This window comes from Hibiscus syriacus, unplaced genomic scaffold (assembly GCF_006381635.1).
Source record: "Hibiscus syriacus cultivar Baekdansim isolate YM2019G1 unplaced genomic scaffold, ASM638163v2 tig00110621_pilon, whole genome shotgun sequence".
NCBI lineage: Eukaryota > Viridiplantae > Streptophyta > Magnoliopsida > Malvales > Malvaceae > Hibiscus > Hibiscus syriacus.
The window spans coordinates 1,342,848-1,358,781 of NW_024062802.1; the positions used below are offsets into that span (position 1 = coordinate 1,342,848).

The 15,934-nt window shown below is 38.0% G+C and overlaps 1 pseudogene; it reads left to right on the forward strand.

Moving 5' to 3' along the window:
• Positions 1-7,182: 7,182 nt before the first annotated feature.
• LOC120135885 lies at positions 7,183-10,003 on the forward strand (annotated as a pseudogene).
• The last annotated feature ends 5,931 nt before the right edge of the window (positions 10,004-15,934 follow it).

Genomic DNA, 15,934 nt, shown 5'->3' on the forward strand with positions numbered 1-15,934 from the left:
AGAATTTGAGAAAGCTCTTCCAGAGATTGAGAAAATTTCAGTTACGGCTGAATCCTAGCAAGTGCACCTTCGGGGTGACATCCGGGAAGCTATTAGGCTTTGTAGTCAGTAGAAAAGGCATTGAGGTTGATCCTGATAAAGTCAAGGCTATCCAGAGTCTACCTCCACCACAAACAAAAGGAGGTCCGAGGTTTTTTAGGAAGATTGATTACATAGCTCGGTTATATCTCAGTTAACCGACAAGTGTGATCCAATCTTTCGCCTTCTTCGAAAAAATAGCCCTGGGGCATGGGATGAAAACTGTCAGATTGCATTCGAGAAGGTAAAAGAGTACTTATCTCGCACTCCTGTCTTGATGTCCCCTATCCCAGGAAAACCTCTATTCTAGTATCTCTCCATATTCGAGAGCTCCATGGGGTGTGTCCTGGGTCAACACGACGAGTCTGGGAAGAAGGAAAGAGCCATCTACTACTTAAGCAAGAAGTTCACCGATTGCGAGGTCCGATATCCCCCTATTGAGAAGGTTTGTTGTGCCCTAGTCTGGGCTACAAAAAGACTTCGACAATACATGTTGTATCACACCACTTGGCTGATTTCCAAGTTAGACCCTCTAAAATACATGATGGGTGTACCTGCTCTATCCAGAAGGTTAGCCCGATGGCAGATGCTTTTGTCTGAATTTGACATCGAATACGTGAGCCAAAAAGCGGTAAAAGGCAGCGCCATATCCGATTTTTTGGCAAGCAGAACTGATGAGAGCTATGAGCCACTGGACTTTGATTTCCCAGACGAAGACTTAATGGCCATATCTGTAGAGGAAGCAAGCATGTTAGCGGACAGTTCCTGGAGAATGCACTTCGATGGAGCATCAAATGCACTAGGACATGGCATCGGGGCAATCCTCTCCCCAGAAGGGAGTCACTACCCATTTACCAGCAGACTGAACTTTGATTGTACCAATAACATGGCAGAATATGAAGCATGTGTCTTGGGAATTCGGGCTGCACTGGGGCAAAATATAAAGACTTTGCGGGTGTATGGAGACTCAGCCTTAGTAATCTATCAGCTCCGAGGAGAGTGGGAAACCAAGGATATAAAGCTGTTAGAGTACCGAAAACTAGTGTTGGATCTGCTCGAAGAGTTCGACGAAGTCACCTTCCACTACGTGCCTAGAGAAGAAAATCAAATGGCTGACGCTTTAGCTACCTTGGCAGCCGCATTCAAGGCTGGCGGGGAGTCTAAAATGATGCCAATTAACATGCAGTCGTATGAGTACCCAGCTCATTGTTACCAAATTGAAGAAGTGAAAGACACTAAGCCTTGGTACTATGACATTCTGCAGTATATCAAGCATCGGAGTTATCCAGAAAAAACCACCGAAATCGAAAAGAGAACCCTTAGAAGGTTGGCAGCTGGATACGCCCTTGACAGAGAGGTTTTATACAAGAAAAGCCATAACCAAGTTCTGTTAAGGTGCGTCGATGCTGAAGAGGCAAAAATGATAGTGGAAGAAGTACATGACGGAGTTTGTGGAGCACATGCAAATGGGCATATGATGTCAAGACAAATAATGTGATGCGGATATTTTTGGTCCACACTGGAAAGCGATTGCATCAACTATGCTAGGAGATGTCATAAATGTCAGATTTATGGAGACAAGATAAATGTTCCACCCCATCCGCTTCATGTAATGACGTCACCATGGCCTTTCTCTGTGTGGGGCATGGACGTTATCGGGCAAATCCATCCGAAGGCTTCGAATGGTCACCGTTTCATTCTCGTAGCAATTGACTATTTCACGAAATGGGTAGAGGCTACGTCATACGCCAGTGTCACTCAATCCACTATTTACAAGTTTCTGAAGAAAGAAATTATATGTCGGTATGGTCTACCTGAAAGGATTATCACCGATAACGCAACAAACTTGAACAACAAGATGATGAGTGCTGCTTGCGAACAGTTCAACGTAAAACATCACAATTCCACTGCTTACAGACCAAAGATGAATGGAGCAGTAGCAGCAAACAAAAATTAAGAAGATAGTGGAAAAAACAACTGAACTTACAGACTGGCATGAGAAGTTGCCTTTTTCTTTGTTCGCTTATCGAACCTCGGTACGAACTTCGACTGGGGCAACTCCATTTTCACTAGCCTATGGAATGGAAGCAGTGTTACCCATTGAAGTCGAGATTCCGTCTCTCAGGGTCTTGTCAGAAGTCAAACTGGATGATGCAGAGTGGACACAATCCAGATATGATCAGCTTAATCTGATAGATGAAAAAAGACTGAAAGCCATTCATCATGGTCAAATCTATCAGAAACGAATGATCCGAGCACATGACAAAAAGGTACGCCCGAGAATATTCCGTGAAGGGGATCTAGTGCTAAAAAGAATTTGGCCAGTCCAGAAAGATTTCCGAGGAAAATGGACGCCAAATTGGGAAGGACCTTATGTCGTGAAGAAGACTTTCTCCGGAGGAGCCCTTATCCTGGCTGAAATGGACGGACCTGAGCTGCCACATCCCATTAACTCGGACGCAGTCAAGAAATACTTCGCTTAGGATGAAAACCCGAGAGGGCATCCTAAGTTGAAAAAAAAAACAAAAACAAAAAGAGAAGAACGTTTAGGGTGAAAACCCGAAAGGGCGCCCTAAATTGAAAAAAGAAAAAGAGGAAAAAAAGAGAAAATAAGGTGGGTTCAAGATGAAAACCCGCAAAGGGCGTCTTGCAACCAAGGATGGGTACAAGTTGAAAACCCGGAAAGGGCGATTTGGATATTAACGGTGGAAACATCCCGGCACATGAATCTTCTACGAACTCAACAAATCGGAGAAATGTTGCACCCTCCCAAACGTTGTCGCATTTTCAAAGATCCTTTGGCAAAGGCTGCATTCAAAGTCACCAAACGGCTTTTCAGCTCAGAAGTGCCCACGTTACTGAGATCTAAGACTTTCATTTACACATCATTGTGTATTCGTCTTCTAGAATGTTTGCCATGTATTATTTGTTCTTCTCCTCCCTTATGAATAAAGACCATCTTTCCTCCAATTCCTTTCGAGCATCTTGAATTAGATTTAAACCTAATGGTTTATTTATTTTTTATGAAAGATAATCGCATATTACTGTACAAAGATTCATTGAAAAGTACAGGTACCCAGAAGCCGATCAAGGCTCATGCACATGCTTGAGATGGTTGAGGAGCACCTCCAAAAAAAAAAAACAGAATGTGCACATCAGATTCAGACATTTGAAGAATTCAAGATCAGAGATCGGAACTTCAAGCTTTCAAAATCAAGAGTCAACAATGACAAGCCACCGGAAATCAAGATTTCTCTCCAGAGCCCAGAATAACATATGTTGCCCATACATTTTAGGCATACCTAAGAGCATGACATCCATACCATCGCATATATGCATATCTTTGCTGGTTTTACCCAGAGCCAATTTCAACTTCACAGCGAAGGATATTGGATTCGAGACAACGCAAGTTCAACTTCACGACGAAGGGACCGCTGGTTGTCAACAAACATTTCTCAAATTTAGAGCCAATTTCAACTTCACAGCGAAGGATATTGGACTCCAGACAACGCAAGTTCAACTTCACGACGAAGGGACCGCTGGTTGTCAACAAACATTTCTCAAATTTCGAGCCAGTTTCAACTTCACAGCGAAGGATATTGGACTCCAGACAACGTAAGTTCAACTTCACGACGAAGGGACCGCTGGTTGTCAGCAAACAACTTCTCAAATTCAGAGCCAATTTCAACTTCACAACGAAGGATATTGGACTCCAGACAACGCAAGTTCAACTTCACGACGAAGGGACCGCTGGTTGTCAATAAACATTTCCCAATTTCAGAGCCAATTTCAACTTCACAACGAAGGATATTGGACTCCAGACAATGCAAGTTTAACTTCACGACGAAGGGACCGCTGGTTGTCAATAAACATTTCCCAATTTCAGAGCCAATTTCAACTTCACAGCGAAGGATATTGGACTCCAGACAACGCAAGTTCAACTTCACGACGAAGGGACGCTGGTTGTCAACAAATAACTTCTCAATTTCAGAGCCAATTTCAACTTCACAGCGAAGGATATTGGACTCCAGACAATGCAAGTTCAACTTCACGACGAAGGGACCGCTGGTTGTCAATAAATAACTTCCCAACTTCAGAGCCAATTTCAACTTCACAACGAAGGATTTTGGACTCAAGACAGTATAAGTTTAACTTCACGACGAAGGAGCTATATACAATACCAACTTCACCAACAGATTCATCCAACTTCGCGACGAAGGAGTCATCTGTAAACACCACAACGCCATAGTCTTCAGATCAAGGGTCACCTTCACGACGAAGTACCTTGAACCAGAAGATGATTCAGAGGCCACTTGTCAAAAGCTTTGAGCTCGTCTTCAACTTCGCAACGAAGGATTTCGTGCTCAGAATCTTCCAGTTTTGACTCAACCCCACGACAAGGGAGTCATTTCTTGATCAAATTTCAACTCTGTGACAGAGGATAGTTGATATGGACGAAATTTGTGTCTTTTAATCTTTGCTCTATTGTCATTACACGATAACGAGCAAAGAGGGGCAGCTGAAGACACTGAAATTCGCCCATCATAATACATACATATATATAATATTATATTATGTTATAAATTATAATTTATTTACATCCTTAAATTTCTGTTACAGGCCCAACAATAAAGGCCAAATCCCAAGGGCCCCAGCCAAGACCCAAACCCGTGTATACTTAGGGTTTCCAAAGAACCCTAGCCTCACACACTCCATCAGCGCCGTTCTCCCCCGTTGAAGACCCAGCAGTCCCAACTCCCGAGTTTCACGGCCGCACGCCTCCTTTCACGGTCATTTCTCGCATGTTTAACAAGCATAACGACGTGAGATACAAGGATACATCCACAACCAACCAAGCAGTGATTTAGTTCAAATAAAATGCTAGAAAATCGGGACTAAGACTAGTATTCTTAGATTATAAATACATGTAAAGTGAACAGGATGAAGAGGGAAAAAAGGGAAGAGATACGGGTGATACACAAAATACGCAGAAGGAATACTGCAAAATACTAAGGGTTACATATTTTCAGGGCACTTTGCTGTAACATTCCGAGAGAAATAAAAGGTAGTGTTTCATTTTTACCTTGTTCGTTCGGTTGCTTCCCTTGCATGTTGATTTTGCGTGATATCTGGCTCGAACTAAACCAAAACCGAACGGTCGAGGAACGAAGGGAGGCCATTCGATTTATTTTTTTTTTTCTTTCAAAACTTTTTTAGATCTAGGTTTTTTCCTAATCTATTTTCGAAAAACAATCTTGTTTTCAGAAAGGGATTTCAAAAGTTTCGAGATTTCAAAAAAAAATAATAAAAAAAAAAAGAGATGAGTTTTGCCGCCATGAACGACGGCCGGCGCATTCACGGCGACGGCGAGGCGTAGGGTGGCGTTTTCTGGGTTCATGAAGAACCACGGCCTGTTCTTCATTTCTGAAGAACAGGCGAGAGCATTTAGGCAAAAGGGGAGGGCTCGTTTTTGGCGAGAAGAGGAGAATGAGTTTTCATTTGTTTTAATTTTATTTAACAATCCAGATATGTTCTTTAAAACGGTTTAAACGTGCATTTGATGCCTCTGTTTTTATAAAGTTATAATTTGCCCCTTTGGTTCCAAGTGTAATTCGAATTCCTATCAAATTTGGCCTTAAATTTCATTCTATTTTCAATTTAGACACCATAATATATATATAAAATTATTACGTTTAAATCCTTATATTATTATTGTATATTTTGTATTATTTATGCTGATATGCGTGTATTCTTTTACATTTTATTGGTACAACATTATTATATCATGAATTACTAATTATGCTTATAATCATTTCTTATTTCTAGTATAATATCCTATAATCGTATATGTATATATTTCAATTCAACTTGATACTTATACTATTATTTATTTATTTCATATTACTTAATTTGTTGTACATATACGTATCTTTTATATATTTTACCTATATACCCATTATAATAAATATATATTATTTTTTAAAATTATTCTATGTATTTCTAATATATATATATATATCGTATTTTATTTGTTTTGTACACATATTTTTATTTTATTATTGTCATATATTTGTTATTATTTTCTTTTATTTATATTTTTCTATATGATATTACCTATATATATATATACTTTTATTGTATTTTAATTAAATATTATTTATATACCTAATTTGGACTATGTCCTAGAAGGGGCCGCTTTTGTCTTCAATTAAATTTTCCCCCAACTTTCGGTGGAGTAATTGTGGGGGTAGATTTTATTTTTAAATATTTATTATTTATTATGTATATGTTTTATTTTGTTTGGTTTTGATGTATATATTTCTTATTACTATATATATTTTTCTTTCAATTGTACTATATGTACATATTATTTTTTTCCTCATCTTATTTATTTAGTTATCTATTTATTTATTTTTCTTTATTTTTATCTTGATTTATTTACTCATATTGTTTATTTATTTATCCATTTATTTATGTATATTGTCTTTGCTTTTTTTTATCTCGTTTTATTCTTTTTCCCCTTTATTTTATTTTCTTTATGTTATTTGTTTTCTTCAATCTAACACGTTCACTTTTAAAGGGTACAACTTTCAAATCAATCTACGGTAAGTAATTAGGACTAGAGTCTTACCTTGTAATTTAAACTTATATTTTTCTTAATTAAAGACAACTGGAAATTACATAGTACCGAAAGGGTGGTTCAAGGGTGCTAATCCTTCCTTGACCGTAACCGACTCCCGGATCCGACACATCTTTGGTACGACGCAGATCAGGTAAGAAATGAGGTATTCGATCTACCTATTTGTTTTAGAATAAAAGATCGGTGACGACTCCAATCCACATTTTCCTAAGTCGAAGCCCAATTCCGAGTCCACCCGAAAGACGGTTGCGACAAATCTAATCACTATAACTCTTTGAATACTAAACTTGAAATTTTGTAACCACACAATTAAATCTCTAGATTCACTTTTAAATTCGAATCTATAATTTTATATTCAATAAAAAAAGTTATTGATTAACGGCACAGCTGATACGATTATTATTGATTTTAAATTCGAATCTTGACGTTTACGAATGGAGTAAATTGACATTATTATTGTTATTTATGGGGATGGCTATGGCGGCGACGAGCGCGAAAATAAGTCAGCTTCTGCTGGGCTGTTTTGGTCAACCGCAAAAGAGGAAGGAGATCTGTCGCACAATGCTGGGCAAGCCGATGATTCCACAGCCACCTCCGATGACATCGAAGGTGGATTTTCTACCCTAGAAGGAATGTTGCAATGGGCCATAGGTTTGTTGATCTTTTTCCATATTTCTGACATTTTTTAACTATTGGAGGGAAAATTGGTTATTGCAATTGTTTTCTATGAATCAGGTCATTCTGATCCGGGAAAACTTAAGGAGAAGGCGCTAGATGTTCAACGTCTTTCTCCCTAGGAGCTTAGGCAGCGTCAGTTGGAAATAAAGGTTTTTTCCTTATTTCTGATTTATTTATCATAATATGATGTGCTGCATAGTTTGAATGGAATCAACTGAGATAACAATGTCTTTGGTTATTGTGATTGTATTGTGGAAATGAGTTGAATTGCTATTCTTGCCTGATGTTATCACTTATCACATATGTCTTGTATGGATGATCTATCGATAATATATACTCTATAAATAATAGGATTTCTATTCTTTTAGTCGAAATCTTGAGAGTGAAATTTAATGATGTGCTGATGGCACATATTTCAATGTGTTGCACAAATAAGTGGCCTCCATGATAAAGGAATTGTTATTATTTCTTGAGGACCCGGGTTCAAGCACCGTAGTTGCCAAGGGTGTGAGCATTTAATGTTGAGAGGTTGAAAATTATCTTTAAGCAGCTATTGTTTTATACTTGTCCCAAATTAATTTTTTTTAAAAATAAACAATGTGTTACTTTCTATAAACCAGCAATAGCTTTGTCAACCTTTTCCCTTGTTTCATTGCCGTTGCTTGCAGTTCTCACATCCCTTTTGCTTCTTTGTGATATAGAACATAATGACCCATGCATTCTGTTGCACAGGAACTGATGGAAAAGTTAAAAATGCCATCAGATTCACAGTTGATGCAAATTGCATTAGACGACTTGCGGAATTTATCCTTGTCTTTGGAGGATCGCCACCGTGCTTTGGAAGAGCTTTTGATACTGGTTGAGCCAATTGATAATGCAAATGGTAAGTGGTGTTTTTGCCCAAAGCTGGATTACTTAGCGACTTCAAGAATTGATATTTATCCCTTTCTTTCAAGTTATTGCCATAATAATTTATGCAAGGAATCATCTGAATTGTTGACACGAGTATCTATTTGCAGGTAAAACTTTAGAAATTTAAAATTCTGGGTTTTATCTTCATGTGAATGTTGTTGCCCAGTGTCATTTCTTCACTTTATTGCTATTAACTGAACCTAAAATATTCATTATTCAAACCTTTTTCAGTAAGATTTAACCCTTTCTCTGTAAGCATGTGTACAATATTTACAATTTTCTCACAAGAATTGCAGTGTGGCTTCATGTGGCAGAATGGGAAATTATCGAGCTTTATCTAATTTTACTATATTAGGTTTTATTTGATCGGGCTTTGTTGTGGTATTATAAAAAGTATCAAAAAAACACAAATAATGATTGAGACCACAGAAAAGAAAAGTAGGGATTATAGTTGAAGAGTCAGTAATATATATTAGTCCACGGTAATGTGACTACCTACGTCTCTAAAAGGCTATTTATACTAGGGTTATTGCAAATTTTAGTCTCTAAAGTGAGGTGCAAGTTGCTTTGTACAGACGTTTGTTCCACTTGTGAAATTATTCATATTCAATTTCTTTGTTTTTTATTTTATTTGTTTGGGCGTTGTTGTGAAAGTTTGATACAGTATGGTTGTATAAAAGGTATCAAAAGAAACACAAATAACGATTGAGACCACAGAAAAGAAAATTAGGGATTTGAAAAGTCGCTAATATGTATTAGTACACTGTAATATGGCTACCTATGTCTCTAAATAGCTATTCATGCTAGGGTTATTGCAAATTTTAGTCTCTAAAGTGAGGTGCAAGTTGCTTTGTAGACATGTTTGTTCCACTTGTGAAGTTGTTCATAGGCAATTTCTTTGCTTGATTTTTTCAAGAACTTGAGGTAGAATTTCCGTCCAACTAGGGGAGAATGAAAATATACCAGTTAAAGGATGAGTTATATAGGAATTAATTTTACACCTTTGGATACAATTGTAACCTTTGCATGTATTTAGGCTATTTTTTATTGTTTAGTCTATTTTATGTTAGTTTGTATTTTATTTCTTTCCCCATTATTAGGGTTCTAGGCTTATATTTAGTATATTTTGTATTTTATTAGGGTTTTGGGTTTAGTTATAAGTACTTGTGTTTTTATTTTCGTTTGTAGTATCTTTTGCTTCGTCCTTGCTATCTCTTATTTTTCCTCTAGGCTGCTCTTTTATGTCTATAGAAATGTGGTTCACATCATCAAGGTTTTGCTTGTCAGATATGTGTAAACTTGGTGGCCTTGGTGTGATTATACGGGAGCTTGATCACTCTGACTCAGATGTAAGGAAAATTTCTGCATGGATAATTGGGAAAGCAAGTCAAAATAATCCATATGTTCAGAAGCAGGTAAGTCATCTTCCTCTCGACATCTGATCGACGTATAGTTTACATCAACTAACTTTGCAAAGTTGTATGTGTCTTAGGTCCTGGAACTTGGGGCATTGGCAACACTTATGAAAATGGTGAATTCCAGTTTTGCAGATGAAGCCACTAAAGCATTTTATGCTGTTTCAGCCTTGATCCGAAATAATGTGGCTGGTCAGCAATTGTTCTTCGCGGAGGCTGGAGACAAGCTGCTTCAGGTGATCTAAGATCAAATTTGGCGTTTGCCCTTGTTTTATGCACCCCTGCAAATTGCGATTGACAACAATTTCCCTCTTAGGACATATTGTTGAAAGTCTAAGTTGGTTGTCAGCCGGTTGCTTTGAACAAATTAGGCAGACAACTTTTGTTGAAAAAATTAAAAGGGATAATTAAAATTAGTCCTTCACTTTAAGGTATTTACAAGATTAGTCCTTAAGTTTCAACTATAAATACCTTAGCTCATTTAGCTTCAAAACCATCCCAAAGCATTCTAACTTTCTTCCAATACTAGAGAGAATTTAGAGAGTTTCTTGAGAGTTGTTTTCTCCTTTTTTATCAAGAGAGAATTATCATTATTTTCTCCTTGGTCAATCGAGAGAAGTTGTAATTCCTATTTTCTCATAGTGAAATTCTTCTACCGTTGCCCGTGGTTTTTACCCTATATTATTTAGGGGTTTTCCACGTAAATTTTGTGTCTCTTTTATCTTCATTTTTATTTTCTCAAATTATCAATTGCGATTTTGTTCTATCCGATAGCTGTTTTCCGCAACAATTGGTATCCGAGTCAGATTAGAGTGTGTAATATCTGCTTATTGTCTTTGTGGTTGCCACCAAAAGGTGGATCCTCCAACATAAGAAAGTAAGAAGTTATAACCCATTTTTTGAAGGTTCCAGAGAACTATTCACGATAGTGAAATAGTGGGAGCTATCCGTAAAAGAAGTTATGGCAACGAAATTTGATATTGAAAAATTCAATGGGAGAAATTTCTCATTGTGGAAATTAAAGATGAAGGTCATCGTGAGGAAAGACAGATGTCTAGCAACTATCAGTGAAAGGCCGGTAGATTTTTCAAATGACAACAAATGGATCGAAATGGACGGGAATGCTATGACAAACTTTCATCTAGCATTAGTAGATGAAGTATTGTAAAGCATCGAGGAGAAGAAGACAGCTAAGGAGATATGAGATCATCTCACCAAATTGTACGAGGCAACGTCGCTGCACAATAAAATTTTCCTTAAAAGAAAATTGTACACTCTCCGTATGCCAAAATCTACTTCAGTGACGGAGCACTTAAATACACTGAACACTTTATTTTCTCAGCTTACATCCTTAAGCTGTAAAATAGGAGAACAAGAACGTGCTGAACTTCTACTTCAAATTCTACCAGATTCGTATGATCAACTCTTCATCAACTTGACAAACAGTAATGTCATCAGTCTAGTCTTCGATGACGTTGCAGCTTCTGTTCTACAAGAAGAAAATCGGCGCAAGAACAAGGAAGACAGGCAAGTAAATCTGCAACAAGCAGAAACATTGACAATGATGAGAGGGAGATCAACAGAACGTGGCCAAAGCAACAGTCACAAACATGGTAGATCGAAGTCGAGGAGCAAGAAGAATTTAAAGTGCTACAAATGTGGAAAGAAGGGTCACTTGAAGAAGGATTGTTGGAGTCTAAATAAAAACTCCAATCCACAAGGTAATACCGCAAACACTTCAGATGATGGAGATGCTCTATGTTGTGAAGCGTCAACCACCATGGAAGGCAGAAAAAGATTTACAGATATATGACTCATTGATTCAGGAGTAACATATCACATGACCTCAAGAAGAGAATGGTTCTATCAGTATGAACCTGTCTTAGGAGGATCTGTGTATAGTTGCAATGATCATGCCTTAGAGATCATTGGCGTGGGAACCATCAAATTGAAGATATATGATGGAACAATTAAAGTTGTTCGAGATGTGCGGCACGTGAAAGGCCTGAAGAAAAATTTATTATCTTACGGATTGTTGGATAATAATGCAAGCAAGATTGAAACACAAAAAGGAATCATGAAGGTGTTCCGTGGAGCGCTTGTGGTGCTGAAAGGCGAAAAGATAGCTGCAAACTTGTACATGCTGAAGGGAGAGACTTTGCTAGAAGCAGAAGCCTCTGTTGCCTCATGTAGTTCAAATTCTGCAATGCTATGACGTCAGAAACTTGGACACATGTCAGAACAAGGAATGAAAGTCCTTGTGGAACAAAACCTACTTCCAGGCTTAACAAAGGTAACACTTCCTTTGTGTGACCATTGCATAACAAGTAAGCAGCACCGGTTGAAATTCAACAAATCAAATTCTAGAGGCAAAAGTGTTCTAGAATTGGTTCACTCTGACGTATGGCAAGCACCGGTTACATCCCTAGGTGGAGCAAAAAACTTCAAGGCGCGGGTGAAACTTGATTCTGGAAATAGGATCAAGTGTTTCAGAACAGATAATGGAGGAGAATACACAAGCGGAGAATTTGATGACTTTTGCAGGAAAGAAGGCATCAAAAGACAGTTCACAGTGGCGAACACTCCTCAACAAAATGGAGTGGCAGAGCGTATGAACATAACCTTGTTAGAAAGAACAAGAGCAATGTTAAGGGATGCAGACCTAGAAAAATCATTATGGGCAGAAGCAGTCAATACCGCCTGTTATTTGGTGAATCGAGCTCCATCAACTGCAATAGAGCTGAAGACACCAATGGAGATGTGAACTGGTAAATCAGCTGATTATTCAAACCTCCATATATTTGGAAGTATTGTGTACGTGATGTATAACTACCAAGAAATCTCAAAGCTGGATCTAAAATCCAGGAAATAAAAATTCTTGGGGTATGCTGATGGAGTAAAAGGGTATCACTTGTGGGATCCCACTGCCCGCAAAGTGATTATCAGCAGGGATGTCATCTTTGTAGAAGATAAGCTACAAAGAAAAAAAGACGATGATAGCACTGAAAAGTCAGAGACTACACAGATACATGTGGAAAAAGAGGTTGAACAAGGAGATTCTTCTGAAGCAGAACCAACACATGATGAACAAGAATCAGAGAGTTTTGAAGCTCCAACAACTCGTCAATCAGATCGTGTGAGAAGACGTCCCAATTGGCACTCAGATTATGTTATAGAATGAAATGGTGCATACTGCCTTTTAACACAGGACGGTGAGCCATCAACATACCAGGAGGTAATAAACAACTCAGATGCTTCACTATGGATGATGGCGATGCAAGAAGAAATCGAAGCCCTTCATAAAAATAATACATGGGACCTTGTGCCACTACCACAAGGAAGGAAGCCAATTGGTAACAAATGGGTCTTCAAAATCAAGCGAAATGGTGATGATCAAGTGGAGAGGTATCGTGCAAGACTGGTGGTCAAAGGATATGCTCAAAAAGAATGTATTGATTTCAATGAAATCTTTTATCCTATGGTTCGACTAACAACAGTTTGAGTAGTTTTGGCAATGTGCTACATTGAACTTACATCTAGAGTAACTAGATGTTAAAACAACTTTTCTTCATGGAAATCTTGAAGAAGAGATTTATATGCTCCAGCCTAAAGGTTTTGAAGAAAAAGAAAAGAAGAACTTGGTTTGCAGGTTGAACAAATCTCTGTAGGCACCGAGGTGTTGGTATAAGAGATTTGATTCCTTCATTATGTGCCTTGGATACAACAGACTTAATGCAGACCCTTGTGCTTATTTCAAGAGGTCTGGTGATAACGATTTTGTTATATTGTTGTTGTATGTGGATGACATGTTGGTTGCAGGACCCATCAAAGATCATATTGAAGAATTAAATGCACAACTGACTAGGGAATTTGAAATGAAGGACTTGGGATCAACAAACAAGATTCTAGGGATGCAAATTCACCGAGACAGAAGTAATAGGAAGATTTGTCTTTCACAAAAGAATTACTTGAAGAAGATCTTGTCACGATTTAGCATGCAAGATTGTAAGCCAATTTCTACCCTCTTCCTATTAACTTCAAATTATCCTCCAGTATAAGTCCTAGCAGTGAAGAAGAGGATGAAGATGTCTCGAGTGTCGTATGCATCAGCAGTGAGAAGTTTAATGTTCGCTATGATATACACAAGACCAGACATTGCACAAGCAGTGTGAGTGGTTAGTCGGTACATGGAGAATCCAGGAAAAGAGAAAGAGCATTGGAATACAGTAAAGAGGATCCTGAGATACATCAAAGGGACCTCAAATGTTGCATTATGTTACGAATGATCAAACTTACTAATCAATGGTTATGTAGATTCTGACTATGCAGGGGATTTGGATAAAAGCAAATCTACTACAGGATATGTGCTCAAAGTTGCTGGTGGAGCTGTAAGATGGGTTTCAAAATTACAGTCAGTTGTGGCTACATCCACAACAGAGGCATAATATGTAGCAGCTACACAAGCCAGTAAAGAAGCAATTTGGTTGAAGATGCTATTGGAGGAGCTTGGGCATAATCAAGAGCATGTTTCTCTGTTTTGTGACAGTCAAAGCGCCTTGCATCTAGCAAGGAATCCAACATTTAATTCAAGGACAAAGCACATACGAGTTCAATACCATTTCATTCGTGAGAAGGAAGGGACGGTAGATATGCAGAAGATCCATACCAAAGACAACATAGCAGATTTCATGACGAAGGCGATCAACGCTGATAAATTTACTTGGTGTCGATCCTCTTGTGGCCTGTCAGAAACGTAAGCAACATGATGGTACAAAGTAGAAAGAATGGTGTGAAGATATGATTGTTCCAATCAAATCTTCAAGTGGGAGATTGTTGAAAGTCTAAGTTGGTTGGCAGCCGGCTGCTTTGAACAAAATTAGGCAGCCAACTTTGTTGAAAAATTAAAAGGGATAATTAAAATTAGTCTTTCACTTTAGGGTATTTACAAGATTAGTCCTTAAGTTTCAACTATAAATACCCTAGCTCATTTAGCTTCAAAACCATCCCAAAGCATTCTAGTTTTCTTCCAATACTAGAGAGAATTTAGAGAGTTTCTTGAGAGTTATTTTCTCCTTTTTTATCAAAAGAGAATTATCATTGTTTTCTCCTTGGTCGATCGAGAGAAGCTGTAATTCATATTTTCTCATAGTGAAATTCTTCTACCGTTGCCCGTGGTTTTTACCCTATATTATTTAGGGGTTTTCCACGTAAATTTTGTGTCTCTTTTATCTTCATTTTTAGTTTCTCAAATTATCAATTGCGATTTTACTCTATCCGATAGTCGTCTTCCGCAACAATATTGAGCAGTCCCAGCGTGGATATTAGGTTACGTACGAAGGCTATGTTTCTGGTTGGTGATCTGGTCGAGTGCCAGTTAGAAAAAATAGATGAAGCTGAAATGCAATTTTTCAGCAACCGTTTATTCTTGAAGTCTGTGGTTGATCTTACTGCATCAAGTGACCTTGATCTCCAGGAGAAGGTAATTCTTTAGCCACGTGTTCATGTTTTGTGGCCTACATACACGAACAACTATTGATGTGATGATGGGTATTTCTTTTCATTGATTTTTGATGCGTCTGACCTCGAGTTCACATGCGCTTGTTTCAATTAAGAATATTCTACGACTGAAAACGACAGAAGCAATGGTTTTCGAGGAGTTTTGCAGATTGGGTGAAGCTTTGGAGAGGATGAAGAAGCAATTGGAGGATTTTATGTTGGAGGATGATCACAGAGAATACATTAGAGATGTTGAAAGCCTCCGCAAGGAAGTGGAACTCGCTTTTCAGTCGAAGTTAGAAAATGTAAGAGATTAGCCGGTCATTCCGTTGGACGTTTTAATTTTAATCCGGTAAACTTAGCCAAGGATTTTTGTTATAATCAACAGGTGAGAGTCGTGCCAACATGACTCGTTGTGGAGTTAAAGTCTCGACACACAATACACCTGATGGATGGTTCATAGTCATTCAGAAAACAAGAACAGAGTTCCTCAGAACAAGTAGAAATATGAGCTAAGTTGTTGCATCGCTTCGTAGTGTAAAATAAGAATATCAATAAAAATATATGAAGAAAGTATTTAAACTATACTTGTATAATTGAAAATTGCATTCTAGCATCTTTACCCATGCTTACAAGGGATTTCAATTAAACTATGCAATGCGCCGATGCCCCTTTGTATGGTTTGATTGGACTCTGCTTGAAGCAATGTGGAACA